Source organism: Grampus griseus (genome assembly GCF_964374135.1).
Source record: "Grampus griseus genome assembly, chromosome: 12".
Classification (NCBI taxonomy): Eukaryota; Metazoa; Chordata; class Mammalia; order Artiodactyla; family Delphinidae; genus Grampus; species Grampus griseus.
Window position 1 is genome coordinate 58,430,659 of NC_139006.1, and position 20,958 is coordinate 58,451,616.

At 36.5% G+C, this 20,958-nt stretch overlaps 1 pseudogene across 1 annotated transcript in view; it reads left to right on the top strand.

The window, feature by feature from the left end:
* Positions 1–603: 603 nt before the first annotated feature.
* LOC309830530 (YEATS domain-containing protein 4-like) overlaps positions 604–20,958 on the top strand; it is a 149,926-nt pseudogene continuing 129,571 nt past the window's right edge. The window contains exon 1 of the transcript in view: positions 604–834. The product of the transcript in view is annotated as a YEATS domain-containing protein 4-like (transcript). The remainder of the gene's footprint in view (positions 835–20,958) is intronic.

Sequence of the window (20,958 nt, forward strand, 5' to 3'; positions counted from 1 at the left end):
TCATAGTCAGTGTCTGACTTCAAAGGACAGACTGACTCTGTTGTTAGGGGCTAATGCAGCTGGTGACTTAAAGTTGTAGGTAATGCTTTTTTAACCATTCCAAAAATCTTATGATCCTTAAGAATTATACTAAATTGACTGTGCTTGTCCTCTATAAATGGAAAAACAAAGCCTGGATGACAACACATCTGTTTACAATATGGTTTACTAAATATTTTAAGCCCACTGTTGAGACCTACTACTCAGAAAAAAAGATTTGTTTCAAAATATGACTGCTCATTGACAATGCACCTGGTCACCAAGATCTTTGGTGGAGAGGTACAAGGAGGTTAATGTTTCCATGCCTGCTAACATATCCATATGTCCACCCATAGATCAGGGAGTAATTTCAACTTTCAGGTCTTATTATTTAAGAAACACAGTTCATAAGACTATAGCTTACTGCTATAGATAGTGATTTCTCTGATGAATCTGGGCAAAGAAAACAAAATCTTTTGGAAAGGATTCACCATTGTAGATGCCATTAAGAACATTCATGATTCATCAGAAGAGGTCAAAATATTAATATCAACATGTATTTCATAGAAGTTGGTACTAAACCTGATGGATGACTTTGAGGTGTTCAAGACTTTAGTGGAAGAAGTAACTGCAGACGTGGTGGAAATAGCAAGAGAATTAAAATTAGAAGTGGGGCCTGAAGATGTCATTGAACTGCTACAATCTCATGATGAAATTTTAACAGATAAGGAGTTGCTTCTTATGGATGAACAAAACAAGTGGTTTCTTAAGATGGAATTTAATACTGGTGAAGATGTTAAGAAGATTGTTGAAATGGCAACAGAGGATTTAGAATATTACATAAACTTAGTTGATAAAGCAGCAGCAGGGTTTGAGAGGATTGACTTTAATTTTGAAAGATGTTCTACTGTGGTAAAATGCTATCAAACAACATTGCATGCCACAAGGAAACCGTTCATGAAAAGAAGAGTAAATCAATGTGGCAAAATTTATTGCTGCTTTATTTTAAGAAATTACCACAGTCACCTCAACCTCCAGCAACCACCATCCTGATCAGTGAGCAGCCATCAACAGCTACACAAGACCTTCCATAAGCAAAAAGATTATGACTCACTGAGGGCTCAGATGATGGTTAGCATTTTTTAACAGTAAAGTACTTTAAATTAAGGTATGCAGTATTTTTATGACATAATGCTGTTGCACACTTAATAGACTACAGTATAGTGTTAACATAAATTTTATATGCATTAGAGAACCAAAAATTTATGTGACTCACTTTTCTTGTGTTTGCTTTATTGTAGTGGTCTGGAACTGAATCCTCAGTGTCTCTGAGGTATGCCTGTATGGTAATTTTTCCATAGCTAAATATTTTAACATCCACAGTAAATTGGTTATGTAAGTCTCTAAATAGACTCAGATCACATCAGATTATATTTTTTTCACAAAATGAATTGATTCTTGTCAGATTTTGCAAGTAACTACATCAAGAAAATCTTTATCTTTTATATTATTTACATTTCTGAAATCAGATAACAGATTGTGGACCTGTGTTTTTAGTGAGAAATTTCAGTATCATAAAAATTGAGAACTATCCCAAATTAATATATAATTTCAATACAAATACATTCAAGTCCTGAAATCTTTTGAATCATAGAATGTCATACAGAGACACTAAAATTAGTAGGGAAGAATAAAGGTAAAAATAAAAAAGGAATATTTGAATTCTAGTAAGAATGAGGTAAGGAGGAAAGGAACAATAACGATGATGTTGAACTCACTCTTTTAAGGCTCTCTGTAAAGCAGTAGCAGTTTAGGCAATGGGGTATTAGTTAAGGGCTAGAGAGACCAATAAAATTCAATAAAGAACCAAGGAATATGGTCAAAATATATATGGGAGTTTGATATATTATTGGGGTGGCATTCCAAACCAGTGGGGAAATGAAAGTGCATTCAATGGTACACCGACATTGAGTTATCACTTTGGATTTTTTTGTGTGTGTGGTACGCGGGCCCCTCACCATTGTGGCCTCTCCCGTTGTGGAGCACAGGCTCCCAACGCGCAGGCTCAGTGGCCACAGCTCATGGGCCCAGTCGCTCCACGGCATGCGGATCCTCCCAGACCGGGGCACAAACCCGCGTCCCCCGCATCGGCAGGCGGACCCTCAACCACTGCGCCACCAGGGAAGCCCTTGGATTATTTTTGATATATTATTTCAAAGAGATTTTTTTCCACCAATACTGGAAGGTGATTTTTCTTTGGGGAGAATAGAAGTAGAAAGGGATTGGAAAATCTCACTATACAAATACACATACATATTAGCTAAGTGTTTCCTAATTATAAAAATGTAGCAACACAAATAAACCATTGGAAACATCAAAATTCAGTCCAATATAATAATCAAGCTTAACCTGAAATAAAATTGGAAAACAAATTCTATGCAAAGATTCTTATTGAAATATTATACAGCAAAACAGCACCTTAATGGATGACATAATTGCATATTTTATTATTTGTAGCAGGCTGAAGAACATATATTTAACTCCATGACTATGCATTACTTTGGGAGGTAACTTTGGAATCATGAACCCTCTATTTCAAAGTATAAAATGTAGTTGCATATGCCCTTAGGTTCATTATCAGAATATTAATTCCATGTTATTTAAATGAATAACGCAGTAAATATTACACTCATTATAATAAAGTCTAAATGGAATTTAAATTTAGTAAAATATTTGATCTTTTCTTTAAAAAACTTCTTACTAGATCAGTAACCTAAAGTTTTCTATTTTTAGAACAAAATATTAAGATGAAAGCATATTTTAAAAATAAATTTCCACATTTCAATAAATTCCATCTCATACATTTATTGACAAATCATACATTTGTCATTTCTGCCTTCGACCTTGAAATTTATATACTATAACTTCAATGGAAAAACTTGAGTCCAAACATGTAAGAAAAAGTAAGTTTAAGAAACATTAATTTTTACAGATTTCTGGGCTTCTTACTTAGTAATTATGAATCAGTTTGAAGGCCCTAATACTGCAATAGTATCATTGAGAGTAATTTTTTTTTTTTTTTTTTTTTTTTTTTTTTGTCCACTAGTGGTGTCTGACTGATTCAGCAATTACAGCTTCTGTATCAGAGCTCAAAACCAGGATGATCAACATATTTTTCTAAGATGTTATAACTTGTCTCTATAAATTTCAAGTAAAATTAAATATTTTTAAATCACAAATATTCATCCACATGCTATAGTAACTGCTAAGAAAGAAGCATAGCTTTATAAGGGAATTTTTTTTTTTTTTTTTTTTTTTTTTTAGCAAGTGAGGAGTTTCAGATCCAGAAACCTTAAGCACACATCTAATTCAGGTAAAACAAGTGTTAAGTTCTACTCTATTCCATCAAGTATTATTTCCAGTCCTTCTTACTATTTCCAATGGGGGTCTTTCCAGTTCCCTTTGCTAGTACAATATTTCATATATAGTGTATATGTGGAATAATTAATTATACTGATGTGAGGTATTACAACTTAAGATGATTCTTAAATGGTAAAAAAATGGCATAGAATATTTATATTACATTTACATAAAGGGAAACATTTAAGTAAGTGCAGAAAAATAAGAAAAATTAAATATTGTAGAAAGATTATTTGGGGTGGAGGAACAATTGGTGCAGATATCATTATAACACCATGTCCCTCCATTAAAAAGAAAGGGCATTTGTGATTAAACATACCACTTGGAGGCCTTAGAAAGTATTGGAAGAAAAAAAGGGGTAAAGAAAAATATTTCATACAAGTAATAAAAATTTCAGTAACCCAGGGAAACCATCTTTTTAATATATGTGACCTTTTCCACCAAGGAAGATCACCATATAATATGCTAGGTACTCCCTGAAATGCCATTTTCCATCTGTCAAAAAAGCATTTGAGTACAGCAACAGCTGCATAGGGGGTTGATGAGACTTCTGGGGCACAATGGCTAGCAGAGTCTGTTCTAGTCCAGGCCCAGCTGCTAATGAGAAGTGACAAGCATGCTGGGCAATTGGAATTCCAATCCCAACAATCTGCTGACTTCAGGAGCTTCATTGTTCTTCACATCTTTTTTATCTTATACCCAAGCTGGGTAAAAATAAACTAAATTAAATTATTGTAGGTATTCATGGTAATAGTGGTGTTCTATAAGCTATATAATTCTTAATATCACAAAAGGAAGCTCTGATAATGCTCTGCTATAATTGCTAAACTTGAATGATGAAAGATTGGCAGAAAGATGGTTCTGACTCCTCCAGGAGAAGCTTCACAAGAAAAAATGTCTTCATGGTTAAGACTACTGGGCACTGTTAAAATATTTAGTGTACAGAACAAACTCTTTGGGATTTGTTTTAAATTTTTTTAATATCTCCCTGTCTGTGTTTCACTTCATTCTTATCCATGGAACTATTAACTTTTATTATATAGCCTACATCATCACAGTAACAGGAATCATAGTTTCCTGAGAAGTTTGAGGCCAGCACGTTTTTGAAGGAAAAGCTATCTAAACTTAGATTGTTTAGTTTTCATTTTGTTTAGCTGTATAATAGTATTGATCATTTTAACAATATGAGCAGCCCTGCCAGTTTCCTTGAATAGCTCTAGTGAAAGTCCTTTTGATTGATTAAACCTGATTTATTTATTTAATCTGTGAGTCATTTGTTTTTTAGAAGTCACCTTCCATTTGAAAATAAGTGCATATTTCCATTACTCTGGGAGACTGATATAAAAAGATATTGCTGCAATTTATGTCAGAGAGTGTCCTGCCTATGTTTTCCTCTAAGAGTTTTACAGTGTCTGGCCTTACATTTAGGTCTTTAATCCATTTTGAGTTTATTTTTGTATATGGTGTTAGGGAGTGTTCTAATTTCATTCCTTTACATGTAGCTGTCCCGTTTTCCCAGCACCACTTACTGAAGATACTATCTTTTCTCCATTGTATATCCTTGCCTCCTTTATCAAAGGTGACCATATGGGCATAGATTTATCTCTGGGTTTTCTATCCTGTTCCATTGATCTATATTTCGTTTTTGTGCCAGTACCATGCTGTTTTGATGACAGTAGCTATGTAGTATAGTCTGAAGTCAGAGAGCCTGATCCCTCCAGCTCCATTATTCTTTCTCAAGATTGCTTTTGTATTTGGGGTCTTTTGTGTCTCCATGCAAATTTTAAGATTTTTTGTTCTAGTTCTGTGAAACATGCAATTGGTAATTTGACAGGGATTGCACTGAATCTAGAGATTGCTTTGGGTAGTATCATTTTCACAATATTGATTCTTACAATCCAAGAACATGGTATATCTTTCCATCTGTTTGTGTCATCTTCAATTTCTTTCATCAGTGACATAATTTTTGGAGTACAGGTCTTTCAGAGTACAGGTCTTTCGGAGTACAGGTCATTAGGTAGGTTTATTCCTAGGTGTTTTATTCTTTTTGTTGCAATGGTAAATGAGATTGTTTCCTTAATTTATCTTCTGATCTTTCATTGTTAATATATACAAATGCAAAAGATTTCTGTGTATTAATTTTGTAACCTGCAACTTTACCAGATTATTTAGCTCTAATAATTTTTTAACAGTTTTCTAATAATTAGAATAATAATAATTTTCTGGTAGCCTCTTTAAGGTTTTCTATGTATAGTATCATGTCATCTGCAAACAGTGACAGTTTTACTTCTTCTTTCCCAATTTGGATTCCTTTTATATTTTTTTTCTTCTCTGATTGGCATGGCTAGGACTTCCAAAACTATGTTGAATAAAATTGGTGAAAGTGGATATCCTCATCTTGTTCCTGATCTAAGAGTTTGTTTTGTTTTTTCAGCTTTTACCATTGAGTATAATGTTAACTGTAGGTTTGTCATATATAGCCTTAATTACGTTGAGGTATGTTCCCTCTATGCCCACTTTCTGGAGAGTTTTTATCATAAATGGGTGTTGAATTTTTTCAAAAGCTGTTTCTGCATCTATTGAAATGATTATATGGTTTTTGTTCTTCAGTTTGTTGATATGGTGTATCACACTGATTCATTTGTGGGTATTGAAAAATCCTTGCATCCCTTGGATAAATACCTCTTGATCATGGTGTATGATCCTTTCAATGTATTGTTGGATTTGGATTGCTAGTATTTTGTTGAAGATTTTTACATCTATGTTCATCAGTTATATTGGTCTGTAATTTTCTTTTTTTATGATACCTTTATCTGGTTTTGGTATCAGGGTGATGGTGGCCTCATGGATTGAGTTAGGGAGTTTTCCTTCCTCTACAATGTTTTGGAACAGTTTCAGAAGTATAAATGTTAACTCTTTTCTAAATGTTTGATAGAATTTACCTGTGAAGCAATCTGGTCCTAGATTTTGTTTGTTGTGAGATTTTAATCACAGTTTCAATTTCAGTGCTTGTGATTGGTCTGTTCATATTTTCTATTTCTTCCTGGTTCAGTCTTGGGAGAGTGTACTTTTCTAAGAATTTGTCCATTTCTTCCAAGTTGTCCAACTTATTGGCATGCAGTTGCTTGTAGCAGTCTCTTATGGTCCTTTGTATTTCTGTATTTCTGTGCTGTCAGTTGTAACTTCTACTTTTTCATTTCTGATTTTATTGATCCTGCGTCCTCTCCCTTTTTTTCTTCATGAGTCTTGCTAAAGATTTATCAATTTTGTTTATCTTTTCAAAAACCAGCTTTTAGTTTAATTGACCTTTGCTGTTGTTTCCTTCAACTCTATTTGATTTATTTCTGCTAGGATTTTTATGATTTATTTCCTTGTACTAACTTTAAGTTTTGTTTGTTCTTCTTTCTCTAGTTGCTTTAGGTGAAATGTTAGGTTGTTTATTTTGGAAACTAATTAAACTCAAAAGCTTTTACACAACAAAGGATACCATAAACAAAACGAAAAGGCAACCCACAGAATGGGAGAAAATACTTGCAAATGATGTGACCGACAAGGGATTAATCTCCAAAATTTACAAACAGCTTATGGGGCTTAATATCATCAAAATAAACAACACAATCAAAACAATGGGCAGAACACCTAAATAGACATTTCTTCAAAGAAGACATACAGATGGCCAAGAGGCACATGAAAAGCTGCTCTACATCACTAATTATTAGAGAAATGCAAATCAAAACTACAATGAGGAATCCTGGGAAGATGGCAGAAGAGTAAGATGCGGAGATCACCTTCCTCCCCACAGATACACCAGAAATGCATCTACACGTGGAACAACTCCTACAGAACACCTACTGAACACTGACAGAAGACCTCAGACCTCCCAAAAGGCAAGAAACTCCCCACGTACCTGGGTAGGGCAAAAGAAAAAAGAATAAACAGAGACAAAAGAATAGGGATGGGACCTGCACAAATGGGAGGGAGCTGTGAAGGACGAAAGGTTTCCACACACTAGGAAGCCCCTCTGCAGGCAGAGACTATGGGTGGTGGAGGGGGGAAGCTTCAGAGCTGCGGAGGAGAGCACAGCAACAGGGGTGCGGAGGGCAAAGCGGAGAGATTCCTGCACAGAGGATCGGTGCCGACTGGCACTCACCAGCCCGAGAGGCTTGTCTGCTCACCTGCCGGGGCGGGAGGGGCTGGGAGCTGAGGCTCAGGCTTCAGTCGGAGCGCAGGGAGAGGACTAGGGTTGGCGGCATGAACACAGTCTGCAGGGGGTTAGTGCACCAAGGCTAGCCGGGAGGGAGTTCGGGGAAAAGTCTGGACCTGCTGAAGAGGCAAGAGACTTTTCTTCCCTCTTTGCTTCCTGGTGTGCAAGGAGAGGGGATTAAGAGCGTTGCTTAAAGGAGCTCCAGAGACGGGCGTGAGCTGTGGCTAAAAGAGCGGACCCCAGAGACAGGCATCAGATGCTAAGGCTGCTGCTGCCGCCACCAAGAATCCTGTGTGTGTGCACAGGTCAATCTCCACACCTCCATTCCGGGGAGGCTGTGCAGCCCGCCACTGACAGGGTCCCGGGATCCAAGGACACATTTCCCGGGAGAATGCCCGGCATGCCTCAGACTGGTCCAGCATCCCGCCAGCCTCTGCCATCGCAGGCTCACTACGGATCCACACCCCTCCCTCTCCCAGGCTTGAGTGAGCCAGAGTGCCCGAGTCAGCTGCTCCTTTAACCCCGTCCTGTCTGAGGGAAGAACAGACAACCTCCGGGGACCTACACACAGAGGCACTGCCAAATCCAAAGCTGAGCTGTGGGATCTGTGTGAAGACGAGAAAGGGAAATCTCTGCCAGCAGCCTCAGGAGCAGCGGATTAAATCTCCACAGTCAATTTGATATACACTGCATCGGTGGAATACCTGAATAGACAACGAATCATCCCAAATTGGGGAGGTGGACTTTGAGAGCAAGATTTATTATTTATTCCCCTTTTCCTCTTTTTGTGAGTGTGTATGTGTATGCTTCTGTTTGAGATTTTGTCTGTATAGCCTTGCTTTCACCATTTGTCCTAGGGTTCTATCTGTCCATTGTTTTTTTTTTTTTACTTTAAAAATTTTTTTTTCATAATAATTATTTTAATTATTTTATTTTATTTTATTTTACCCTCTTTCTATTTTTATTTCTTTCTACTTTTTCTCCCTTTTATTCTTAGCCGTGTGGATGAAAGGCTCTTGGTGCTGCAGCAAGGAGTCAGTGCTGTGCCTCTGAGGAGAGAGAGCCAATGTCAGGACACTGGGCCACAAGGGACCTCCCAGCTCCATGTAATATCAAACAGTGAAAAGCTACCAAAGATCTCCATCTCAACACCAGAACCCAGCTTCACCCAATGACCAGCAAGGTACAGTGCTGGACACCCTATGCCAAACAACTAGCAAGACAGAAACACAATCCCACCCATTAGCAGAGAGGTTGCCTAAAATCATAATAAGTTCACAGAAACCACAAATCACGCCACCAGATGTGGACCTGGTGAACAAAAGACAAGATCCAGCCTAATCCACCAGAACACAGGCACTAGTCCCCTCCACCAGGAAGCATACACAACCCAATGAACCAACTTTAGCCACTGGGGACAGAAACAAAAAACAATGTGAACTACGCATATGCAGCCTGCAAAAAGGAGACCCCAAACACAGTAAGATAAGCAAAATGAAAAGACTGAAATACACACAGCAGATGAAGGAGCAAGACAAAAACCCACCAGACCTAACAAATTAAGAGGAAATAGGCAGTCTACCTGAAAAAGAATACAGAATAATGATAGAAAAGATGATCCCAAATCTTGGAAATAGAATAGAGAAAATGCAAGAAACATTTAACAAGGACCTAGAAGAACTAAAGATGAAACAAGCAATGATGAACAACACAATAAATGAAATTAAAAGTACTCTAGATGGGATCAATAGCAGAATAACTGAGGCAGAAGAACGGATAAGTGACCTGGAAGATAAAATAGTGGAAATAACTACTGCAGAGCAGAATAAAGAAAAAAGAATGAAAAGAAGGAGGACAGTCTCAGAGACCTCTGGTACAATATTAAACACACCAACATTCAAATTACAGTATTTCCAGAAGAAGAAGAGAAAAAGAAAGGGATTGAGAAAATATTGAAGAAATTATAGATGAAAACTTCCCTAATATGGGAAAGGAAATAGTTAATCAAGCCCAGGAAACACAGAGAGTCCCATACAGGATAAACCCAAGGAGAAACACACCAAGACACATATTAATCAAACTGTCAAAAATTAAATACAAAGAAAACATATTAAAAGCAGCAAGAGAAAAACAACAAATAACACACAAGGTAATCCCCATAAGGTTAACAGCTGATCTTTCAACAGAAACTCTGCAAACCAGAATGGACTGGCAGGACATATTAAAGTGATGAAGGAGGAAAACCGAAAACCAAGATTACTCTATCCAGCAAGGATCTCATTCAGATTTGATGGAGAAATTAAAAACTTACAGACAAGGAAAAGCTCAGAGAGTGCAGCACCACCAAACCAGCTTTACTACAAATGCTAAAGGGACTTCTCTAAACAAGAAACACAAGAGAAGGAAAAGACCTACAATAAAAAACTCAAAACAATTAAGAAAATGGGAATAGGAACATACATATCGATAATCACCTAAAATGAAAATGGATTAAATGTTCCCACCAAAAGACACAGACTGGCTGAATGGATACAAAAACAAGACCCATAAATTTCTTGTCTACAAGAGACCCACTTCAGACCTAGAGACACATACAGACTGAAAGTAAGGGGATGGAAAAAGATATTCCATGCAAATGGAAAACAAAAGAAAGCTAGAGTAGCAATTCTCATATCAGACAAAATAGACTTTAAAATACAGACAGTTAGAAGAGACAAAGAAGGACATTACATAATGATCAAGGGATCGATCCAAGAATAAGATATAATAATTGTAAATATTTATGCATCCAACATAGGAGCACCTCAATACGTAAAGCAAATACTAACAGCCATAAAAGCGGAAATCAACAGTAACACATTCATAGTAGGGGACTTTAACACCCCACTTTCACCAATGGACAGATCATGCAAAATGAAAATAAATAAGGAAACATAAGCTTTAAATTATACATTAAACAAGATTGACTTAATTGATAATTATAGGACGTTCCATCCAAAAACAACAGAATATACATTTTTCGCAGGTGCTCATGGAACATTCTCCAGGATAGATCATATCTTGAGTCACAAATCAAGCGTTGGTAAATTTAAGAAAATTGAAATTGTATCAAGTATCTTTTCCAACCACAATGCTACGAGGCTTGATATCAATTACAAGAAAAGATCTGTATAAAATATGAACACATGGAGGCTAAACAATACACTACTTAATAAAGATGTGATCACAGAAGAAATCAAAGATGGAATCAAAAACTACCTAGAAACAATTTACAATGGAGACATGATGACCCAAAACCTATGAGATGCAATAAAAACGTTCTAAGAGGGAGGTTTATAGGAATACAATCCTACCTTAAGAAACAGGAAATATCTAGAATAAACAACCAAACCTTGCACCTAAAACAATTAGATGAAGAAAACAAAAAAAACCCAAAGTTAGCAGAAGGAAAGAAATCATAAAGATCAGATCAGAAATAAATGAAAAAGAAATGAAGGAAACAATAGCAAAGATCAATAAAACTAAAATCTGGTTCTTTGAGAAGATAAACAAAATAGATAAACCACTAGCCAGACTCATCAAGAAAAAAAAGGGAGAAGACTCAAATCAATAGAATTAGAAATAAAAGAGAAGTAACAACTGACACTGCAGAAATACAAAAGATCATGAGAGATTACTACAAGCAACTCTATGCCAATAAAATGGACAATCTGGAAGAAATGGACAAATTCTTAGAAAGGCACAACCTGCCAAGACTGAATCAGGAAGAAATACAAAATATGAACAGACCAATCACAAGACTGAAATTGAAACTGTGATTAAAAGTCTTCCAACAAACAAAATCCCAGGATCAGATGGCTTCACAGGCAAATTCTACCAAACATTTAGAGAAGAGCTAACACCTATCCTTCTCACACTCTTCCAAATTACAGCAGAGGGAGGAACACTCCCAAACTCATTCTACGAGGTCACCATCACCCTGATACCAAAACTAGAAAAAGATGTCACAAAGAAAGAAAACTACAGGTCAACATCACTGGTTAACATAGATGCAAAAATCCTCAAACGAATACTATCAAACAGAATCCAACAGCACATTAAAAGGATCATACACCGTTATCAAGTGGGGTTTATTCCAGGAATGCAAGAATTCTTCAATATATGCAAATCAATCAGCGTGGTACACCATATTAACAAACTGAAGGAGAAAAACCATATGATCATCTCAATAGATGCAGAGAAAGCTTTTGACAAAATTCAACACCATTTATGATTAAAAAAACCCTGCAGAAAGTAGGCATAGACAGAACTTTCCTCAACATAATAAAGGCCATATATGACAAACCCACAGCCAACATCGTCCTCAATGGTGAAAAATTGAAAGCATTTCCACTAAGATCAGGAACAAGACAAGATTGCCCACTCTCACCACTCTTATTCAACATAGTTTTGCAAGTTTTAGCCACAACAATCAGAGAAGAAAAGGAAATAAAACGAATCCAAATCGGAAAAGAAGAAGTAAAGCTGTCTACTGTTTGCAGATGACATGATTCTATACATAGAGAATCCTAAAGATGCTACCAGAAAACTACTAGAGCTAATCAATGAATTTGGTAAAGTAGGAGCATACAAAATTAATGCACAGAAATCTGTGGCATTCCTATACACTAATGATGAAAAATCTGAAAGTGAAATCAAGAAAACACTTCCATTTACCATTGCAACAAAAAGAATAAAATATCTAGGAATAAACCTACCTAAGGAGACAAAAGACCTGTATGCAGAAAATTATAAGACACTGTTGCAAGAAATTAAAGATGATACAAATAGATGGAGAGATATACCATGTTGTTGGATTGGAAGAATCAACATTGTGAAAATGACTCTACTAACCAAAGCAATCTATAGATTCAATGCAATCCCTATCAAACTACCAGTGGCATTTTTCACAGAAGTAGAACAAAAAATTTTGCAATTTGTATGGAAACACAAAAGACCCCGTATAGCCAAAGCAATCTTGAGAATGTAAAACGGAGCTGGAGGAATCACACTACCTGACTTCAGACAATACTACAAACTACAGTAATCAAGACGGTATGGTACTGGCACAAAAACAGAAAGATAGATCAATGGAACAGGATAGAAAGCCCAGAGATAAACCCATGCACATATGGTCACCTTATCTTTGATAAAGGAGGCAGGAATATAGAGTGGAGAAAGGACAGCCTCTACAATAAGTGGTGCTGGGAAAACTGGACAGGTACATGTAAAAGTATGAGATTAGATCACTCCCTAACACCATACACAAAAATAAACTCAAAATGGATTAAAGACCTAAAGGTAATGCCAGACACTATCAAACTCTTAGAGGAAAACATTGGCTGAACACTCTATGGCATCAATCACAGCAAGATCCTTTTTGACCCACCTCCTAGAGAAATGGAAATAAAAACAAAAATAAACAAATGGGACCTAATGAAACTTCAAAGCTTTTGCACAGCAAAGGAAACCATAAACAAGATGAAAAGACAAAATGGGAGAAGATATTTGCAAATGAAGCAACTGACAAAGGATTAATCTCTAAAATTTATAAGCAGCTCATGCAGCTCAATAACAAAAAAACAAACAACCCAATCCAAAAATGGGCAGAAGACCTAAATAGACATTTCTCCAAAGAAGATATACAGACTGCCAACAAACTCATGAAAGAATGCTCAACATCATTAATCATTAGAGAAATGCAAATCAAAACTACAATGAGATATCTCACACCAGTCAGAATAGCCATCATCAAAAAATCTAGAAACAATTAATGCTGGAGAGGGTGTGGAGAAAAGGGAACACTTTTGCACTGCTGGTGGGAATGTGAGTTGGTACAGCCACTATGGAGAACATATGGAGGTTCCTTAAAATACTAAAAATAGAACTACCATACGACCCAGCAATCCCTCTACTGGGCATATACCCTGAGAAAACCAAAATTCAAAAAGAGTCATTTTCCAAAATGTTCATTGCATCTCTATTTACAATAGCCAGGACATGGAAGCAACCTAAGTGTCCATCAACAGATGAATGGATAAAGAAGATGTGGCACATATATACAATGGAATATTACTCAGCCATAAAAAGAAACAAAATTGAGATATTTGTAGTGAGGTGGATGGACCTAAAGTCCGTCATACAGAGTGAAGTAAGTCAGAAAGAGAAAGACAAATACCATATGCTAACACATATATATGGAATCTAAGAAAAAAAAATGTCATGAAGAACCTAGGGGTAAGATGGTAATAAAGACACAGACCTACTAGAGAATGGACTTGAGGATATGGGGAGGGGGAAGGGTAAGCTGTTACAAAGTGAGAGAGTAGCATGGACATATATACACTCTCAAACATAAAATAGATAGCTAGTGGGAAGCAGCCGCATAGCACAGGGACATCAGCTCGGTGCTTTGTGACCACCTGGATGGTTGGGATATGGAGGGTGGTGGGGAGGGATATGCAAGAGGATGGAAATATGGGAACATATGTATATGTATAACGGATTCACTTTGTTATAAAGCAGAAACTAAGACACCAGTGTAAAGCAATTGTACTCCAATAAAGATGTAAAAAAGAAAATACAATGATTTAACACCTCACACCAGTCAGAATGGCCATCATTAAAAAATCCACAAAGAATAAATGCTTGAGAGGGTGTGGACAAAAGGGAACCCTCCTCCTCTGTTCGTGGGAATGTAAATTGGTACAGCCATTATGGTGTACAGTAGAGAAGTTCTTAAAATGCTAAAAATAGAACTACCGTATGATCCTGCAATCCCATTCCTTGGCGTATATCCAGACAAAAATACGGTCCAAAAGGACACATGCACCTCAATATTCATTGCAACACTGTTTACAATAGCCAACACATTGAAGCAACCTAAAGGTCCATTGTCAGTGGAATGGACAAAGAAGTTGTGATATATATATATATATATATATATATATATATATATATATATATATATATATATATGAAGGAATATTACTCAGCCTTTAAAAAGAATGAAATAATACAATTTGCAGCAACATGGATGGATCTAGAGATTGTCATACAGAGTGAAGTAAGTCACACTGTGAAATATCAGAAGAAATATAGTATGATATGGCTTATATGCAGAATCTTAAAATGAATGATAGAAATAAACTTATTTACAAAACAGAAACAGACTCACAGACTTAGAGAACAAACTTATTGTTACCAGGGGGAAGGGGTGGGTGGGGAGGGATAGTTAGGGAGTTGGGATTGACATATACACACTGCTATATTTAAAATGAATAGGCAACAAGGACCTACTGTATAGCACAGGGAACTCAATATTATGTAACAACCTAAATGGTAAAAGAATTTGAAAGAGAAAAAACACAACTATATTTTACCTTAGATTTTGCTAAATGCCTAAACTCTTGAGCACAAACATATTCTCCACATTCCAAAGCAAACAAACAAAAGCCCAGTGACACTGATTTAGGAAAACTGACTTTTGCGTTAACATGTCATATTAGCCAAAGCCTTAAGAAACTTTGAAAACAAATGTCCCTAGGTTGTGAGTATGAAGTGTGTACTTCTGCCTTTGCTAACATTTGCAGTTCACGTAACTATAACAGAAGTCATTTGTGTTTATTGTGGAAAGAAAACACAGATAAGCAAAAGGGGGAAAATAAAAATCATCCAAATACCGCCCCCTCCCCACAAAAAATAACAGGTAAGTGGATAGATACAGCCACTATGGAGAACAGTATGGAGGTTCCTTAAAAAACTAAAAATAAAACTACCATATGACCCAGCAATCCCTCTACTGGGCATATACCCTCAGAAAACAATAATTCAAAAAGAGTCATGTACCACAATGTTCACTGCAGCTATATTTACAATAGCCAGGACATGGAAGCAACCTAAGTGTCCATCAACAGATGAATGGATAAAGAAGATGTGGCACATATATAAAATGGAATATTACTCAGCCATAAAAAGAAACAAAATTGAGTTATTTGTAGTGAGGTGGATGGACCTAGAGTCTGTCATACAGAGTGAAGTAAGTCAGAAAGAGAAAAGCAAATATGGTATGCTAACACATATATATGGAATATAAAAAAAATAAAGAAAAAATGGTCATGAAGAACCTAGGGGCAGGATGGGAATAAAGACTCAGACCTACTAGAGAATGGACTTGAGGACACAGGGAAGGGGAAGGGTAAGCTGGGACAAAGTGGGAGAGTGGCATGGACATATATCCACTACCAAATGTAAAACCGATAGCTAGTGGGAAGCAGTCGCATAGCACAGGGAAATCATCTCGGTGCTTTGTGACCACCTAGAGCAGTGAGATTGGGAAGGTAGGAGGGAGGGAGATGCAAGAGGGAAGAGATATGGGGATATATGTATATGTATAGCTGATTCACTTTGTTATAAAGCAGAAACTAGCACACCATTCTAAAGCAATTATACTCCAATAAAGATGTTAAAAAAATTGTTGCTATTGCAAAAAACAAACAAAAACAAACAAAGAAACAAAAAGATAAGTTCATAAATGTCATCTCGAACTCCTGGCAAGCACTGGCAAGACTGTTCCACCCTCAGCTGCAGTCACTGATACATGGGAAACTCATTCTTGACAAATCAGATACTGGGCTTACAGAGTGTTCCAACTTAGTGTGCTCCCTCTGTCCTGCTCTTTTTCTCCAATTCTCCTCTTTTAGGTGAGTGAACAAGTCTGTGACCTAGCAGAGGTTCAATTAGAGAAGAGATGTTAGTTTCTTTTAGTAGGTCCCTCTATCTTTTAGGATCAATTATGTTGGCGCCTCCTTCCCTTGTCTTGGCAAGGAAGAGTGCAAGCATTCTTCTACACTTCTCTGTGGTAGGGAGAAGGAAAAGCACTCCACACTTTGGCGTCAAGAACACCAATACCTGCTACATTCCCATGCCAACTTCCCAACCCCTGAGATTTTCCTGCATAGACTAGCAAGGGAGTGGGGATTGGGGAAAGGTGAGGGTAGGTGTCAAGAAAACTTTTTTTGTTGCTGGACTCATTATATCTTACAACATATAACTTCTCTATACAAATCTTTCCATTTTGCTTTTTCCTTCCTCTAGTAAGTCTTCCAGTTTTCTTCTCCTCTACCTCTTCCAGACCTACTCAAAGTCTTCACAGACCGTCCAGTGTATGGTGATCTCAGTGGCCTCTGTTTTGCTCTGCAACTTATCATCCATAAGGGAAGTTTATGAACCTTACAATTTCGTTGTTTTACCTCACCAATCAAACTGCAATGTAGCTGAACAGAAACCATATTGTATCCACTGTAATCCTCATTGTGCTTAGCCTCAATCTTTGCAGGTGGCAGATGCTTATTAAATATTTAATCTTGATGATGGTGATAATAGCATCCCATAAATGTTCTGGTAACCACAGAGTTCATGAAACTTGCAATTCTAGAAGCCAGGATATTACTTCTAAATTTATTTGTGCCATAGCTTGGCTTTCAGCATGACACTTGACAAAATTTTGCTGCAGTAGATAAGAGTATAAATTCTGGAATCAAATTACCAAGATCCAAATTCTGGCTTATACCAATTCTTAGTCACAGGCTCTTAGGGACTTTTTAGCTTTTCTATTCTTCCATTTTCTTATCTTTAAAATCCTACGTCATAGAATTGTTAATAGTATTCAGTGAGCTATTACATGAAAAACACTCAGAATAGTTTTTTTTTTCAATGTCTGAAAAGAAGATAAGAGGAAATATTTAAGATTTCAACTCTTTAAGATCATATTTTGGTCCTGCTTAGATTTTTTTCTACTTCTCACCATGACCTACAAACCCTACATAATGTGACCTTTGTCCACTTCCCCAAACCCAATCACACCACTCTCCCCTCACTCATTATACTCAATCGTATACTCCCACACATGCCCAGTTTAATCTTTTTGCCTTCAAGTATTTGCACATGTTATTTCCTCTGCCTGGAATGTGCTGCCCCAGTACTTTTCTTGGTTGTTTTCTTCTCATCTTTCATGTCCCGGCTAAATATCACCTCCACTGAGACATGTTGCCTAACTATTCTCTGGAAAATATTCTGTGCATTGCCAATAATTCTATTCCATTATCCTGCCTTATATCTTTTGGGGTATTTAATTACTCTCTGAATTCATATTACTAATTTGTTTATGTGTTTATTTTCTGTCTTTCTCCAGTACAGTGTAACCTTTCTTATTTCAGGAATTTTGTGAGCATTGTTCACTTCAGTACCTGGTCACCAGCATAGTGACTTGGTTTTAGTAGGTACTCAATATTTGTAGAGTGACTCTACTGGAAACTTGGCCATGGGAATGCAATAGAGGAGGAAGTTGTCAGAGCAATAGACAAATAAAAAGGACATTTCTAATCACTGTGATCAGTGCCATGGTAGTGGCTAGCACAGGGCATTGTGATAGCATTTATAAGTAGTACCCAACCCCTTATCTGTGGTTCTTGGCTTCCTGAGAGAGGGTGCCTTCATATGAGATCTGAATGACAGTAAGAATTACCTAGGTTAGTGAGAGAAAGTTGGGTGTTTTGGGAACAGGAGTCTCAGATAGAAGGACTAACAAAGGCCTAAGGCAGAAGTGATAATGACACTTTTGTGGGATCATGGGTAGTTAATGTGGTTTAAATCATAGTATGAGGAAGGAAGGAGTGTATGAAGAGCACAATCAGAAAAAAAATAATGAGCTTAAATGTCCAATTTACTTAACTTCATATAAAGTAAAATATGTTTGGAATCTACCAATTGAGTAATAATAATAATAATAAAGCTAATTTCTTGAGTGCCTACTATGTGTAAGGAATTGTAAATAAAAGGTTTCCTCCCTCCTGCTACTCTGGAGAGAGATTAGTTGAATGGGGAGAAAAGCAGGACATAATAAATTAAATGGAAGCTAGTCCTTTTAAGGCACAGGGTGGTAATGGCTCTAGGGTAAACAGTTTAGACTGCTTTGTACAAGAGACAGTTGAAGTCTCCAAGGCCTTGTGCTTTTCATCCAAGAGGCTCTGGTATACTGGGGGAAAATGTTGCCATGGCAGCCAGTAGTTGCTATGAAGGGAAAAAAAAGAGAAGGTTAATGCTAAACATCTTGCTAACAGAAATATTTGGCTGCTTCTTTGAATCTTTCCCCTAAGGACTTTATTTGTAAAATACCTTGCTAAAATTATAAATCAACAAACTTAAGCAGCGTATGAAATATACATGCAGTAATATGTATATATGTATGAGTATACAAATGTGTGCATGTTTAAGGATATCATCATATATTTGCACTAATAAATAAATGTGTATATTTGATGTATATTAAATGAATGGTTCTCCCTAACCATAAGGGAATTAATCATTGTAAAAAGTTAAAATTTCCAAGTGTTCAAAAATTTTACTTTTAATCACCAAAAAACATTTCACTGGTTAATTTATTACATTAATAAATTTATATTAGGTAAAAATAGAAGAAACATATATTATACTTATAATGTATATAACAATTACAAAGTTATTACTTATCTATTAATTATATATGATTAAGTTATTACTATATAACTATAAAATGAGAAGAATGCACAATTTCAAAACAAGACACATCATAGATTTATGTGCTGATTTCTCTTCATCACTACTGATTTGCATATTAATATTCACAATCTGAATTCTGCCCTCTTTTCCACCCATTCTCTTAAAATAGTTTTCAAAGATATAAATGTCTGTCAAAGGTTCTTATATTTAGTCAAAAGGGAATTTGAATTTTAGAGCTGCAATTGTCTTTAGGCATTATACACTCCAAGTTCCTTCTTATGTAAACTAAATTATCTGAAACAGATTGAGAATACTTAAATTTCCAAGACACTATATTTCTTCAATACTGGAGTTTGCACTAAAACCCAGGGTTCTCTCTTTACCTCCATATCTGCCTCTCCGTCTAGAACACAAAGACTCGGGCTGAAAAACTGGTTCAGGGGACAAGTAGAGCACACTGGAAATAAATGTTCAGAGAAGGGACTTCCTGAGGCAATCAGGTTTGCGCGGAGGTGGGGAAGGAATCTGGACATCTGGATCTGGGTTTTTAACTTTATTAAATTCAAATTTATATTTTCAAAATTTACAGTCTTTAATTTTCTTTTATAATAGAATGTATACCTGTAAGTTCTCATCCCTTTAGATTTAGCAGATATTATATGTAGATTCAAGTGGCTACAAAGATGACAGCTTTTAACTGTTACAGCAAACTGCTCTGTGACCTTAGAAATTCCACCCATTTGTTCCTTCCCAATCCCAGCTGCCCAATCCTTTCTCAGGTGGACAAAATGATCTGCCTCTCAATGCTGAGCACACAGCATGCCAGCACAAGGAAGGTAACCTTAACAAGTCTGTTAAGAAGCAGCAGCCTGAGACTACATCTCCAAGCTAGTGACACCTGTTTCCAGATTCTGGTCATGTCAGAGCACATGGCAAACAACACTATCACTGCACTGACTTGTCAGCTCACTGACATTATCTGTGCTCCATTCTCTGCAGAAGCAGCTGAGAACATAGTCTGCATTAGTCAAAACAGCAGGTCTTACTAAGACACAAAAGAGAAAAGTATCCTATTTAAGAGGACAGTTTCTGAAATAAAATGTCCTGAATTCTAATCCTATCTCTGCTACTTACTAGTTGAGTGAACTTAACTGAGTTATTTAGCCTCTCTAATACTATATCCTCAACTTAAAGTGGGTTAATGAGATATAAATAAGATAAACAGAACACCTCATGCTTATTACGTATTAAGTGTACTATATTTGGACTTTTTTGTTTGTGTAGTCACTTGGTAAATACAACTGGCCTATCTCCACTCAGAAATCATGCAGTCTTGATAAGTAACATGTTTGATTCTCATCTTTATTATGACCACCAGAAAGTGGGGTAAGGGGCTTTCTGTGATCAGAATTATTCTGATACAATTGAGTCCTTTATCACATCTATTCTCAGCATGATTGAATCCTCCTTTGGGTTTATTTTATTGAGTATGTCAGAAAAGCTTTTTGCTAAAATCACGTTTTTGTTTTTTTTTTTTTTTTAAAGTAACCATGGTTATGCTGAATGGAGATGCTCTTTTTCTTCAGTCTGTCAAAAGCCATGGATACTGCTTCAGTTCAACTATTGCAGTTTTTCCCTCATCCTTCTTCTGCATAACCTTTTAAATATTTCTTGTTTTCCTCCATTATCTTATTTTATTCCTTTACCTTTCCTTCTCATCTGTCTTGTCCTTTACCAGC